This window comes from Ictidomys tridecemlineatus, chromosome 4, assembly GCF_052094955.1.
Source record: "Ictidomys tridecemlineatus isolate mIctTri1 chromosome 4, mIctTri1.hap1, whole genome shotgun sequence".
NCBI lineage: Eukaryota > Metazoa > Chordata > Mammalia > Rodentia > Sciuridae > Ictidomys > Ictidomys tridecemlineatus.
Genome location: NC_135480.1, coordinates 190,777,136 through 190,791,902, shown reverse-complemented (window position 1 = coordinate 190,791,902; position 14,767 = coordinate 190,777,136). Strand labels below are relative to the sequence as shown.

At 47.9% G+C, this 14,767-nt stretch overlaps 1 protein-coding gene across 16 annotated transcripts in view; it reads right to left on the bottom strand.

Moving 5' to 3' along the window:
- The window catches only part of Znf618 (zinc finger protein 618), a 153,093-nt gene that overhangs the window by 136,103 nt on the left and 2,223 nt on the right, over positions 1-14,767 (bottom strand). The window contains exon 1 of one of the 16 annotated variants that reach the window (XM_078048006.1): positions 12,672-12,811. The exons of the other annotated variants lie outside the window; for them this stretch is intronic. The gene's annotated coding sequence lies outside the window, so the exon portion shown is untranslated. Of the gene's footprint in view, positions 1-12,671; positions 12,812-14,767 lie in introns of those variants that run through there. 16 annotated transcript variants of the gene reach the window in all.

Genomic DNA, 14,767 nt, shown 5'->3' with positions numbered 1-14,767 from the left:
GCCTTGGGTTTAATCCACACCATGAAAATAAATAAGTAAACAAAAATGGTTACTGCAAAATCAATAATTGTGTGAAGAGATAATGCAAGGACAGGTGTGAAATTGACAGAAACCATCGTGGAGAGTTGTAGGACTTACTGGATTTTTTTTCTTTTATGCATATATCCTCTGAATCTTCTTCATTGAACCTTCCTGTATGTAACAGTAGTCAATAAAACATTTTTTAAAGAATTTAGTATGTTTCTTTTCTAAGGCAACAGAAGTTCCCAAGGCCTAATACCAATACATGCCAGAAAAGAGACAGGAAATACAGAGATGTGTTTAACTAATAACTACCCTCGACCCAGTAATCTCTCTCTGGGAATAGAGCAAAGGAAATGTTTTTAAATATCAAAATATCTTTTGTAGGAAAATGTTTATTACAGCATCATTTTATAAAAATGAACAATCAGAACCAACCTAACCATCCAACAGCACAGGAATTGAACACACCACACTCATTCTCTTCTGTAATACTATAAAGCCCTGAAAAAGAACTACAAGAAGACTCAGTTTGACAGAAGAGACGGAGAAAACACAGAAGCAAAACTCCCACACATTATGGTTTAAATAATAAAAAGATGCTTAAAACTAGAAGAAAGTACAACAAAATTTTGATGAATAGAGAGAGCTGATTTTTTTTTTCTTTTTGGGGGGTACTGGGGATTGAACTCAGGGGCACTCGACCACCAAGCCACATTCCCAGCCCTATTTTGTATTTTATTTAGAGACAAGGTCTCCCTGTTTAGCTTAATGCCTTTCTTTTGCTAAAGCTGGGTTTGAACTCATGATCCTCCCGCCTCCGCCTCCCAAGCTGCTGGGATTACAGGTGTGCACCATCTCACCCAGATAAAATTTATTTAGGACAATCTTTTTATTTCCTTATTCTCTGATTTCTCCTAATATCATTAGCTACTGAAAAAATAACTTATTAAAACTTATTAGCATGCACCCAGCTGAAGCCAGGGAACTATTTCAGGGTAAGCTGCGACTCCTGCTTCCCTTCTTATTCAATAAGGCATCGGGGCCAGGCACTCTGGGGTCCCAGGGCAGATGTCCATGAATCCAGGAGACACAATGCTCACAGGCTCTGTGGACAGACAGACCCAGGCTCCCTCTCCACGGAGCCTCGCTGAACCTCAGCCCCTCCCCTGGTGACCGCCACGGCCAGCCTGGGCAGCACAGCAAGTCACCCCGGGAAGCTGCCTCATCTCAGAGAGTACCCGGGTGTGATTTATGCGCTGCCTCTGATGTGGGCTCTTAAGACACGATTCCAGTGTTAAGGTGATCGAATTAAAATAGCCTGACACCTGTACATCAAGAGAACGCAACAGGGGTCCGGGAACAGACCTGATCCCTGAAAACTTAATAGAAAGACGGCATTTCAAATCAGGGTGCCAAAGACAGCTATTCAAACATGCTGTGACAGCAAGCAGCTCGTCCTGTAGGGAAAACAGTCCAATCCGACGTCCCCTCCCTTAAACCAAATATAGTCCTGGTGGAGAAATCATTTAAACATAAAAACTAAAACTAATATAAAATTATAGAAGAAATGCAGGGGATTGTTTTGAAAACTTCCTTTTGTTCTATTTCCAGGTGTTTCATGTTCTAAAGTCTAGAAGCTCACAGACATATCAAAAGCGTTTCTCGTGCGCTGTTCCTAGAAGATGAAGCGTCGCTCTGTTAGGTTATGTAAATGTTTAACTTTTTCCTTTACTATCTCAACCATTTTTAACCACACAGTCCATGAAGGTTAAGTGTATTCACACGCCTGTGCAACTCATCTCTTGGAGTTTTCTACCTTGCAAAAAGGAAACTCCGTGCCCAGGGAACAACTTCCTGTTCCCCTTCCTCCAGTCCTTGGCAACCACTGCGTACTTTGTTCCTGTGAGTTTGATTTAAAAAACCTCATGTAAGTGGAATCACATAGCACATGTCCTTTCAATGTTCTCAAGGTTCACCCATGCTGTGGCATGATACCATTTCCTTGTTCTTAAAGGCTGAGTAATATTCCTTTGTATGGATATACCACGTTGTGTTTATCCATTCTTGCTTCAATGTATATTTCAACTGATTCTACCTTTTAGCTGCTGTGAAGAATGCTGCTATGAACATGCGTATATAAGCATATCTTGCTTTGAATTTATATATATATCCATCCAGAAGTGGAATTACTGGATCATGTGTTTAGTCTGTTTTAGGGGTTTTTGTTTTGTTTTGCTGTTTTTGAGGAACGACTATACACTATCTTCCACAGTTGGGTCTCATCAACAATTGGGTTCCAATTTCTCCACATTCTCACCAACACTTATTATTTTCTCTCTTTTTTCAAGAGTATCAATACTAATGGGTGAGAGGTGCTATCTCATTGTAGTTCTGAACTGCATTTCTCTAATGACTGATAATGTGAGCACCATTTCACACTTGATCTTAGCCAAAAGGCCAAGAAACACTTCTTAGGCTTACTGGACATTGATGCATCTCTGGAGAAATAGCTACTCAAGTCCCTTGCCCATTTTTCAATGTTATGTTTTTGGTTGCTGATTTGTAGGAGCTCTTTATATGTGATGGGTATTAACCCCTTACCAGATATATATAATTTGCAAATATTTTCTGCCATTCTATAAGTCATCTTTTCATTATAAACTTTTAATGTGGTGGAAGATTTTTAAGAAACATGCAAAATAAAACAAACCAAAAAAAAAAAAAAAACCAGAATCTAAAACAAAAAAGTAAGTATTTTTAAAAGGTAAACATTTTATTTAACTACCTCATTTACTAAATAATATTAACTATGTTTTTAAAAAAGTCTGGAGGGGGGAAAAAAACATAAATACCAAAGAATCAGTATCTCTGAAATCCAAAGAGCTTTAAAATAAATAAAGGATAAATACCCCAAGAGAAAAACGGGCAAAACAGCTGAACTGGCAATTCACAGAGGAAGAAACACAAGTAGCTAATAACAAAGGACCGATGAATATTCGACCTCATCCATTTGGCCACCAGATCATCAAAGGTTAAAAATACTGGCAACTCAAGGTGAGGGAAGGACGCAGCTCCCTGGGGCAGCAACTGGCGAGTCCTGTCTACGGGGAGGACGTAAATCCTCTGTGGCTCAGCAGTGGACTTTCCCGAGTGTCCTGGTACGGAGAGCACCACACACTGAGAAGCACTGAGTGTAAAGAGAGGTGGGATGACAATACCGAAAAACCAAAAAGGACCAAAATCCAATACGACGCTGAATTTGGGAAAGTACACAGAGTGGAAATACAGTGGAGTCAGAAAGGTAATAAGGAAAATCTACAGCCACGGATAATGAAAAACGTCTCTAAGCAGAAAAGAGAAGGCCAGCTACAGAACGGCACGTGAAGTGTAATCCCATTTGTGTAAAACTCTAATCACAGATACTCAAATATGTAGAAATGACTGGAATGATGTTCATCAAGATGCAAACGGTGTTATCTCCGGATTCAGGTGTTTTTTGGTTTTTTTTTTTTTTAGACAATAATCTCCCTGCTTTTCAGTACTGCCCAAATGTTTTTGTAATGAACATGTTATTTTTATAGTCAGAAAAAAAAAATAAACCCATTTTCATATGTGGGGGGGGGGGACAGGGGAGCAACTCTTAGGGAGACGTTTCACACCCAGACACCAGGTCCGGGCCTGGCTCTGCGGGGGCAGCGCCGTGGGGCAGTTCAAGTCCCCGACCCGACACCAACCAGCTGAATGGCCTTAAGCACACTCTTCAGCTACCCTGTGCCTCGGTTCCCTCCCTGGAAAACAGACATGACGTCTCGAGCTGTCCTGAAGATCAGGAGGTGACACACTGAGCGAGCCCCTTGCCAGTGTCATGCCCCTTCCAGCTCCTCACTGAAAGCACCTCGCTGGCCCTCCCCAGACGCACCAGGTGTTCAAGGTGTCGGGCCACTGAAGGGGGCAGCTGGATGACCACAGTCACAGAGGAGAAGGGAGCTCTGAAGGATGGATGGATGGCGGAGAGACGAACAGCTCCGAGGACAACCTCCAGTGGACAGAGATGTGGCCCCTTGTCTCCCACCCGACACCCTGACACATCCCCAAAGGCAGCGAGCCAGCTGAACTGGGGCACAGCTTTGTCACTGTCTCCTCCCACAGAACGACCTGAAGTCACGTCACAAGACAGTGCAGGCTGTCACTGCCCCAGCCTGGCTCTGCCTCTTGGTCCCCGTGACTCCACAGCCCGGAGATGCCACGCATAAAGTCCCGCCGTGTGAATCCACCCAGCTGGGGAGACCTCTGCATGGGGCGGAGGATGAGCCTCGGCCCTCTGACTCTAAAACTCTGGCAACGGTGACAGTGGAGAGGCTTTTAAGATGACCCCAGCCCAGCCACAACATGACCACCACATGGAGAGACCCCGAGCCAGAGCCCACCCTGGAGACACTCCCAAATTCCTGCCCCACAGAAACCACACGTGAGTACGGGTGTTGGAAGCCACTGAGTTTTGGGGTAACTCGTTATACAGCAATAAACATCTATCACAGGAAGTGAGGGGAGCACGCGGTGGGAGGCTGGACGGGCACTCAGAAGACAGTAACACACGTGGAGCCCCGGGAATGGGCACTGTCCAGTGCCAAGGGATACCTCGCCGTCCACGCCTCCCTTCCCGCTCCGGCAGCCTCCTGGTTCCCCACGGTGTCAGTCCTCTCCCTGGTCAGCTGCACAGACCTCAAACACCAGCCTCCACGCCGAGCCTCAGGTCAGCTGCCTCCTGCCCCATGGCCCAGCCGCGCTCTCCAACACCCCGCTCCACGCTTCTGCTGGACAGCGTGGGAAACCAAGGCCCAGAGGGGAAGAGACTGGCCCCAGGTTGGAGCCTGGGTCCCTGCCCTACAGCCCATGGGCTCCACGTGTCCCTGGGTTCCCCCTCTTCTCCCGGCTGCCTCTCCCTTAGTCAAGACGGTGCAACACTGCCGGCCTGCTGGGCCCCGCCAGAGCTCTTGGCTGCAGCGCACCTTACATCTGTCTGGGCATACATTTGCATTCTGAATCCGGGAGGCCCCGATTCCAAGTATGTCAAATGTAATTAATTACAGCAAACCTTCTGCAACTGTTTTCAAACGCAGTATTAAAGGCTTTGTGCACATGGAACACACAGCCACCAGCCCGCTGAGGCACGCGCGGGGCCGGGGATGGAAGCCAGGCAGACCTGGCAAGAGGCATGCTGCCTGGGGAAAGCAGCTTCCCCAGACATCCCAGTTTAGAGCGAGCCACCGCAGCCAAGGAGAGGGTCATGGGCAGCAGTGCCAAAGGATCCAAGTTCAAGTCCCAACCCACCAACATCTCCATATCCTGCCAAGCGGCTGCACCTTCCTTTACTGTATGTCAGGACAGACCTGCACCTGGAAGAGTGCACTGTGAGCCTCGAACGTGGATCCACCCAAAAGTGAATCCGGCTGAGACTTCTTCAGCTACATGACCCTGGGCAGTTCCTTTCACCTCTGGATCCCAACATCTTCATATTAAAAAAAAAAAAAAAAAATCCCCAGGTGATTATACTAAGTGAGATACTAGATGTCAAATGCTTAGCCCAGTGCACGGTATACAGTAAGCAATGATTATTCTTCAAGGCACGAAATGTCCATTTTACAAAAACAAAGTGATAGGAATACTCAACCTCAGCCTTTCGACAGAAAGACTTTCTGATAAAAAACCAAAAATGTGTAAGGCTGAACCTCCAACCCGGCTCCAACTCCTCTGGGAGCACTCAGCGGGCGCACTGTGCTGAGAGGGTAAAGGTGCTGCTGTCCCTTGACCAGTTGCCCCCTCCAGGTCTTGAACTAGGTGGGAGGCCGGGGAGCTAGACGGCCCCTTCCCTGCCAGCTCTGACCAATATGGCAGCATGCCCTCTGAATCTTCTAGAAGCCCCCTTCTCAAATCATGCCATGACTCAACAAAAGAATGGCTCCCAGACCCCCTGCCCAGGACCCAAATCCCACAGCCCTCAGAGGGACCTGGGTCTCCACGCCCAGCCAGCCGAGGGGCACATTGATGCAAAAACACCTGGGTTCAAACCCAGGGTGAACGGGCTTTGGAATTCTTGAGCAGGCAGAGGAACTGTGGGTGTTATCTTGTAGACCCGTTTCTGCCTGTCTTGTTGGATTTTAGGGAGGTGGGGTAAGAACGAGGTGGGAAACTTTTAACTTTTTCCCTGGATTACTAATGCACACCTCTCTTCCTCCCTCTGTGTGGTATGTGTGCGGGTGTGGGTCTCACTAACTCCCACTGCCCCCTCTGCCTGAACCATCCGCATCCTCATCACCCTCCGTCTCATGCCAGGTTCTGAGTCCTGCACGTCTGTCTGTCCAGGTCCCTGACGAAGCTACTGTGTGACCCTGAGCAAACCAGTCCCGCTCTCTAGGGTGCCACTTCCTCGAGTACGGAAGGAACTGCCTGGCTTAGACCAGCACTGTCCAAGAGAAATATAAGATGCATAAGATGCACTGGGCGCCGTAATCCCAGAGGCCCAGGCAGGAGGATCATGAGTTCAAAGCCAACCTCAGCAACAGTGAGGCGCTAAGCAACTCAGTGAGACCCTGTCTCTAAATAAAATACCAAATAGGACTGGGATGCGGCTCAGTGGGTGAGCGTCCCTAAGTTCAATCTCCAGTACGCCCCCTCAAAAAGAAATACAAAATGCACCATGGGGATAATTTCAAAGTTCTTAGTGGCTGCATTATTCTTTTCTAAGTAAAAAAAAAAGAGTCAATGAAGTAAATTTTAATAACATATCCTATTTAACCCTATATACAATATTGTTGTTTCAACCTGTAACCAATATTTTTTAGAAAATCATAACTGATTATCTGTGACGTTCTTTTTCTTTCTGTTGAGCCTTTCAGCCCTGATGTGGACTGACTAGCCATGCTCCAGCTTGCCAGTGGCCACACGCCGCCAGTGGTTTCCATAATGTCCTGGGCGGCAGAGGCTCAGAGCATCTCCATGGGCCTTTGACTCTAGTCTCTCAGATAAAAAGACCAACCTCCCAGCACACAGCACCCTGGGGACCCTTCACTTCCCAGAGGCCTCATTTCAGGCCAGTTTCAGTTTTATTTCGGATCAGTTTCACTTTCTGCTGTTCCAGGACACGTTATAAGAAGAACCCACATAAATACACTTAAATTTTTATAGTTATTTTTCCCAGTTGATGAAATTAAGAGGGGGGAAAAAATTCTCCAACATCCAAAAATGTCTTCATCTCTTCTCCCCAGGCATTCCAAGTGCCCTGATTATGTCCACTTGGCTCACAAAACGCCAGCCCGAAGAAAATGGGAACACAAATTCTCCGCAAAAGTCCACGGGAAAAAAAATTCCCACCCTCACACTCTTCCCGCAAAGTTTTCCAGAAAAATGTCGAGGCGGATGGGAATCAGCGCAGCGGGACTCAAGGGCGCGGCGTCCTGGACGGTAACCCTCAGCACAGAGCCACAGCCACTTCTGACTCTCGGTGGTACCAGCCAATGGCCAGTCAGGGACGGGCCCCGAGCCCCGGGCCTCCTTCATGCTGCAGAGGCATTTCCACCCCTGGGGGAGCCATCAGGCCCCTACCCAGGGCCAGCGCTGGCCCCCAGGTATCAAAGAGCAGACCCTGACAAGGGGCTGGGATATCACAAAGCAGGTCTTCCTGCGTTTCCCACAGCGGACTGGAAAACCAAGCACCACCTGACTCTGTCTCTTCTCTTATAACGAAGCCCCGCTCTGCTTCGTCAGCCAAAATATTTATATCATTTTTCTGTCGACTCAATACCATCCTCACCTCCGCCTCCCTCCTCTCCTTTTTAAGAAAGGGGCTGTCGCCAACAACTTCTCCACTCTGGGCTGGGTAGGGAGCGCCGTGGAGCCGGCCACTCACGGGATGCTTGCGGGAGGCCTGGCGGTGGGAGAATGGACTGTTGTCCCCGCTAACAGACCGAGGCTGTGTTGGGGTCCCAGTCCTCAGCCACCCACGCGGGGCCACCCACAGCACTGCTTGAAACAGCACAGACCCTCTGAAAGGCCCCCGAGTTCCAAACTTTTTAAACCCTAGGCTGGCAAGGAGATAAAATACACCACCAGGAGATAAGGGACCCATTCAGCTTGTGGGCCCCAGTCTGCGCCTGTCATTCACACAAGCTACCCACAATTGACCCAACGAATAGTCAGGGATCGGAACTAATTATAAAAATCAACACAATATTTCGGGCTACAGAGTTTTTAAGACTATTTTCAAGTCTCATCTCACTTCGTTCCTATGCAGGATTCTTCCCAGCCCATTTCCCAGCCGGAGAAAATAAAGATACGGAAGAAATGAGAAACCCGACTGTGCTCTCAGAGTGGGTAACAGCAAACGCGTCCCAGGCCCAGGCCGCCAGCTGGGACTGTCAGCTGGGACCCCAGGGCCTGCTCAGCTCCTGCCTAGCTCCTCCCCAGCTCCTCTGGCTATCTGTGTGCTGTACCAGTAGGGAGGGACATCCCCTCCAGCCATGGCCACTGCCGCCCCCACCCCCAGCACCTCCCCTTTGAAACCTGATCACTGGCGACCAGTCAGAGAAGCAGGTCAGCCAGCCTGCCTTTGATGAGAGCCCCAAGGGTATCTAATTATAACAAGGAAGGGAGGAGCCAGGATTTCTCAAGACCAAATTAACTTTAATTCCTTTTGACACCGTGTATGTGTATGTGTATGTCACAGGAAAAGCATCGGCTGAGGAGTTAAGAAATCTGAGGCTTTTAATCCACCTTCAGCCTAAAAACTGAAGTTTTGGGCAAATCACTCCACCTCTCTGGACTGCGGCCTCAGTTTCTCAGTGTGTGTGCCGGGAGGCTGAATGACCACATCAGGAAGGACAAACTGGCTTCACGGCTCATGCTAAGTTCAAAGACTGGTAGCCGCATCATACTGACAGGCCCTCTGAGTCCACTGGCCAGATTCAGGGGAAAAGAATGCTATGATTGATTAGTAATGTCTGCCACTGTCCCCCAAATGGGAAGTGGCTGCCTGTATGGTACCTGTTTACTGCACTCAGCCCACCCCCACACACCGATGATACACAAACCAACCCTCGGCCTGCCTGCCACAAAGCTCTCTCATCTGTCCACCCCATGCAGCATTGTGATCTCCACCATCACCGGAAACAGGATTATCACCCCCACGCTACAGGTAAGGAAGGTGAGGTGCAGGGAGCGGAGCACCTCAGCAGAGACCACAAAATGAGCAAGTGGAGGAAAGGGAGGGGAGCCAAGCTTGTCCCTCCAACCTCCACCTGTTCCTTCTGCCCTCAGAAATGTAAACCTGGTGTCCCGCCACTGGGAGGCCCTCTCCTCCAAGGGGCCCTGTCCTCCAGGGGGCAGTCCAGAAGGGAACACCCACTGTAGGGGCCATTACACCTTCTGGATTATAAAAATCCCACGCAAAGACCTGGAGGAAAGGGGGGCTCAGTCAGAGGCCCAGAGGCTTCGCCCAAGGGGAAGTCTCACTTCAGGGTCCAGGTGCAGGAGCCTCGCCCAGACACCAGCAGCCTCAGAAGAAGGAAAAATAAGAGGGAGAAACTGTTTGCCAAAAGAACCCAGCTGTCCTACGGCCGATCTTTATTCCAAAAATGTGGAAACGTGGGAAGGGAAACACAAGGGTGCCTGGTCACCTTGAACTGGGTGTCCACGCTGCCTTGCCGAACTGGGCCCTAAAGTGCTCAGAACAGGGGTGTTCTATACAGAACTCCACAGAAGAAGAAAAAAATGAAGCAAATAAACCAAATGTTCTCAGCTTTCTCCCATAAACTTTCCTTGAGTCTTTGGCATCTGCAGACCAGAATCTGACCAAAGATGGGGTCCGGTTAAACATCAAATCACACATTTGGCCACTTCAAGCTTTAGGGTCCCTGATGCCCAGGGCTCTACCAAAAAAAAAAACCCAGGCATCCAGTCCTGGGCACCTGGCTAATATGACCATCTCTCTACACAAATGCAGGACACTGCCCAGTGTTCCCACCTCCCCAGAAACATGGTGCCTGACAGGGGCCCATCACAGAGCAAGCGAGGAGCGCAGGGTAAATGTGTACAGAGGAACTTTTTAAAAAAAATTCCCAAGAGAGCTGGGCATGGTGGGGCATGTGTATAATCCCAGCGACTCAGAAGGCTGAGGCAGGAGGATCACAAGTTCAAGGCCAGCACTGCAAGTTAGAGAGGCCTTAAGCAACTGAGACCTGTCTTAAGTTCAGTGGTCAAAGGTTCAATCCTCAGTACAAAAAAAAAAAAAAAGAAAGAAAGAAAAGAAAAAGAAAAACTCCCTGAGACATGTCAAGTCAAAGGAGCATTTCCTGCCTAAAGGCCCGGCTTGGATTTACTAATCCAAGGAAGCCCTGGGCTTCAGAGTCAGCTGTAAGAAAATGATGCTGCTTATGGCTCCCTGAGAAGACAGTGGTTCTGATCAGAAGGCCAAACTGGTCATCCACTCTTCACTGCCTTCAAATCCAACTGAGCTATTTCCAAAAATCAAATTAAGTCATCAAGTATTTATTGAGCTGCTGCTCCACGCCAGACCCTAAAACGAGTGAGCCCTGGCCTCCAGCCTCAAGGAAGTCACCGGCAGGCTGGAGAAACCAAGGCACACCAGCCCTGGGCCTGCCTGTTGGGGATTCGGGAGGCCCGGGGCAGAGATTAACCTTCTGGGGAGGACACGTGGCTGGTCTCAGTGGTCTCATTTCTCATGTAGCAGAGACCTCAGAAGGAGGGAAAGGGCCCCACAAGAAGGGGCTCCGGGTGATTAAGATTCAACCCCTCTGAAGTCCGTGCCACAGGCTCAGAAACAAATCCAGAAATACAGAGGAGCTGGACCGTCCCCAGAACGCGAGCATCAAGAACTCTGACAGCAGAGCCTTGTCCCAGGCTGTTAGAAAGCAGCAGTGACAACACAAAGTGTACCAACTCACTCTGCCCACTAGACTACCCTAAGTGCTCCAGGTGGAGTCCCACAGGCCGCTGGGGCAAGAGGCAACCCAAGTGTTGAGCACCTTCTAAGGGCCCGGGGCTGGCCAGGTGTTTCCACGCGGGCTGCTTCATTTAATCGTGGAACACCCTTCAAGGTCAGGGTCTATCCTTCTCTCTCATCCTTTTCCCAGATGTAGAAGCTGTGGTTCCGAAACCAGAAGTGACTTTCCCAAAGCAACACGAAGCTAACCAGCCTGGAGCTGGATTTCCAACTCTGGTCTGGCTGACCTCATTCCCATTTTGCCAACTGGGGTGAACTTGGGGAAACTTCTGTGTGTCTGACCTAAACCCTGGGGAAGCTTCCTGGTGACTCCATGCCTTGGGTTTCTTCACCCTCTCCCCCGGAGCCCCTCTCCCTCCTTGGATCCCACCTTTGGTCCTGGCCACCTGCTGTCCCTGTGCCTTCATCCCTCTTTCCAGCCACACTTCATTTAAAGCCCACCTCCAATGTCTGCCCCTACCCCACACTTCTTTCCAGGATCATCTGCTATTTCCAACTACAGCATTCTGGCTGAGTCCTGGGGGAAGACTGCTTCAGGACCAATGGAGCTGTGGACCACTTTAGCCAGGAGGAGCTAAATGGATGGGCCTCATCACCACGACAGGCTGGGATGCCCTCAGATGGGACTCAAGTTCAAAGTACCATCCACATCACCAGGAGGGTTGGAAGATGTTGCTAACCTTCCAAGGCCAAGGACAGCAGCAAACAGTGGTTTGGCCCTGCACTGTCCCCCATGGTAGCTACTAGGAACATGCAGCTACTGAACATGAGATGTGGCTAGTGAGAACCAAACTGTGCAAAAGGATTAAAATGCACACCGAACCTCAAAAACTTAATACCCCCCTCAAAAAGAGAAGAACATGAAAGGCCACACTAATAATTTTTTTATATAGATGCGTGCTGCAATGATAGTGTTGTACATATACTGGGTTAAACAAATGCACTTTACTAAAGTCAATGTCACTTGCTGCTTTAAAAAAAAAAAAAATAGGTCCCCAGGAATTTAGCATGTGTAGCTTGAACAGGTGGTCTGAACTGCATTTCCATTGGACCACACCATTCTCACACATTCAAAAGACAGGGAGATGAAGACAGCAATTCTGGAGTTTGGAAGTTCATTCACAGAAATACAGCCCCAACACCCAAGCTGATTAAAACTTAAATACAGCTCTGACGCAGACCAACTCCAGAAAACTTTCTCTGGCAATACGGAGTAAAAATGGAGAATCAAAGTGACTGTAACAGCTTCCTTCCCACCATGGTGGGGACTCTGCACCACTTTCAATCTCCTCTCCAGACAGGGGACCTAGCAAAGATGCTGCCTCCAACTAGCACCTGCCCTTTCAGTCCCCTCCAAGGGCCAGCAAGTTGGGATGCATGACTGACCCCACCAGTCATGGGTGGCCCTGACAGAGGGTTCAACCAGGGGCAGGTGGCACAACACACCTACCCCACAGGGTTCACCTAAAGTCAACTGACTCATAAATACAAAAGCATAAGCAATAATGTGGCACACCTGTGGCACATCAAGTGGCTCACTTTGTCCAATACCATTCAGATAACGTACTTCACACCACACACACACAACTGCAAAGACGAATAGAGCAAAGTTCCACCAGACAAGACCTACCAGTGCCCCGGGCTGCACTAAGAGATGCTCTCCTCACTCTGATCTTCACTGCCATTTGACCACCGCACCTTTTTCCAGAATTTGGGAATTGGAATGTGACCTCGGAATCCTTCTGAACACAGTAACCCAAACAGCCACAAGCAATTCCTTGGAGTCAGAATCAGAAATGAAATCTATTTATTGCTATCCTTGATCTGGTCCAAAGTGCTCATTTTGCAAACACAATCATTGTTTCCTGAGGCTGTGTAGGAAAAAGTGATTTGCCCAAGGTCACAGAGCAAGACCTTGAGAGACTCCGGCTGAGTATCCACAAAAAACTACTTCTTTACATCCCCAGAAAGGAGACACAACTGAGATGAAACATAAGAACATGGAAAAACTGAAAATTCCCTATAACCACTAAAAGTCAGCTTATGTACAGGCCGTGGAACGTGGCGAAGAACTTCTTGTTGCCCACCGAAGAGAAGATAAGGAATCTGAGGTCAGTGGATGCAGCCATGCCAAGAGCTGACTCAAAGACAGGGAAAAAACTGACACTGGAGGAGCTTAAAACTATTCCTCCACTGAAACAGGCCATTGGTGTTTATCTTCTAGCACCAGGGAGAGGTCAGCCTCACGCTGACCAGCCATCTTTGTAGCTCTCCTGCTAAAGCAAGAACCCTTGTTCAAGTTCACCTCGGTGCAGGGCTAAGAGTATAAGCAAGCCCTTTTCCTAGCTTGGTCCAAAGTCAAGTTACAAAGCAAGCCCTTGAAATTTCAAACCTATTAGAGAGGAGGAGGGGGGTAAGAACCTCCTTAGGCAGAAAAGCAAAACATTAAGTAATAAGAGTCTCCACTGTGGAACTGAGTATAAATGATCTTTCACCAAAATAACTCAGACCATCATCAAATTACCACCCCTCAAGTCCAATTTGCCAGATCTTTGGCCCAATATTATAAGAAAACGTGATGAACAGACCGGGCTTAGAAAAATTAGCTCCTATATCCATTTCTGGACACACTTCCATCTAAAAGAGGAGGTGAGAGAGACAGGGCCTGGGTCACATTTCAATCCAGAGACACCAATAGAAACAAAAGGAAACTAGCCCCGCCCCGCAGGACCATCATGCACTTCTGTTTCCTTTACAACAAACATGACCAGAATAACCAATTCTGTGAAAAAAGCGGGGGAGGGGGGAACAAAACAAAACAAAACACAGGTCTACAAAAACAAATGATTTTCAAATTTTAGTCCTTTTAGACTGACAAGAGAACAAAATTTCAAGCAGAATAGAAAGAAGGCATCTGAGTTGTGTGTCAGAAGACTCCAGGACACACATAGAGATGTGCTGCAACATTTTTATTCCTTGCACCAAAAGAACCTGTTATCTACAACCCCAACTTGCTCTCAGATGCCCCATCCCAACCCACCAGCCCCAGTCAATCCTCCTCCATCCCTGGCTGAAATCAGGCCTACTATCTCTGGAGGCCGCCAGAGCCCCTTGGAAATTACAAATTCCTTGACCGTCCTAGGCATCGGCCTAAATAATTCAACAGAAAAAAAAAATTTTTAATTATGCTGCTTAAAAAAAAAAAAAGCTCATTCCAAATATGAAATATGCCTGAATATGGCCAATCAGCCCTAAAGGATTTGGTTACTAAAAAAATAAAATCTTCCAAATGCAATGGCGATGATGGGAAATGTCAACCCTACGCCACAGAGTTAGTAAATCTTCAGAAATCCAATTTCAGAAAGCAGGATTGGGGCCAACTGTTCTTCAAGACCAGCTGGGAGCTGGCTATGGGGTTCTAGGGGTCTCCTATCCTTGCCCCATGTGACCCACCCAAAGTCCCACCCTACAAATGCTACTGGTGGACTTCTTTTAGACAGAAAAATTACAACTTTTTTGTGGGGGGGGGGTGTTGGGGAAAGGGGCTCAAAATTCCCAGCAAGTTCAATTTATCACAAATTACCCTTTCTCTTTGGGTAGGAACCTTATTTTTTTTAATCTGTCAAATTTCAATTCAGTCAATATTTGTCATCTAAAAAAAATTTTTTTTTCTTTTTTGTTTCACCTTCACTTGATTCATTTTAAGGCCAAAAACTCCACATGATA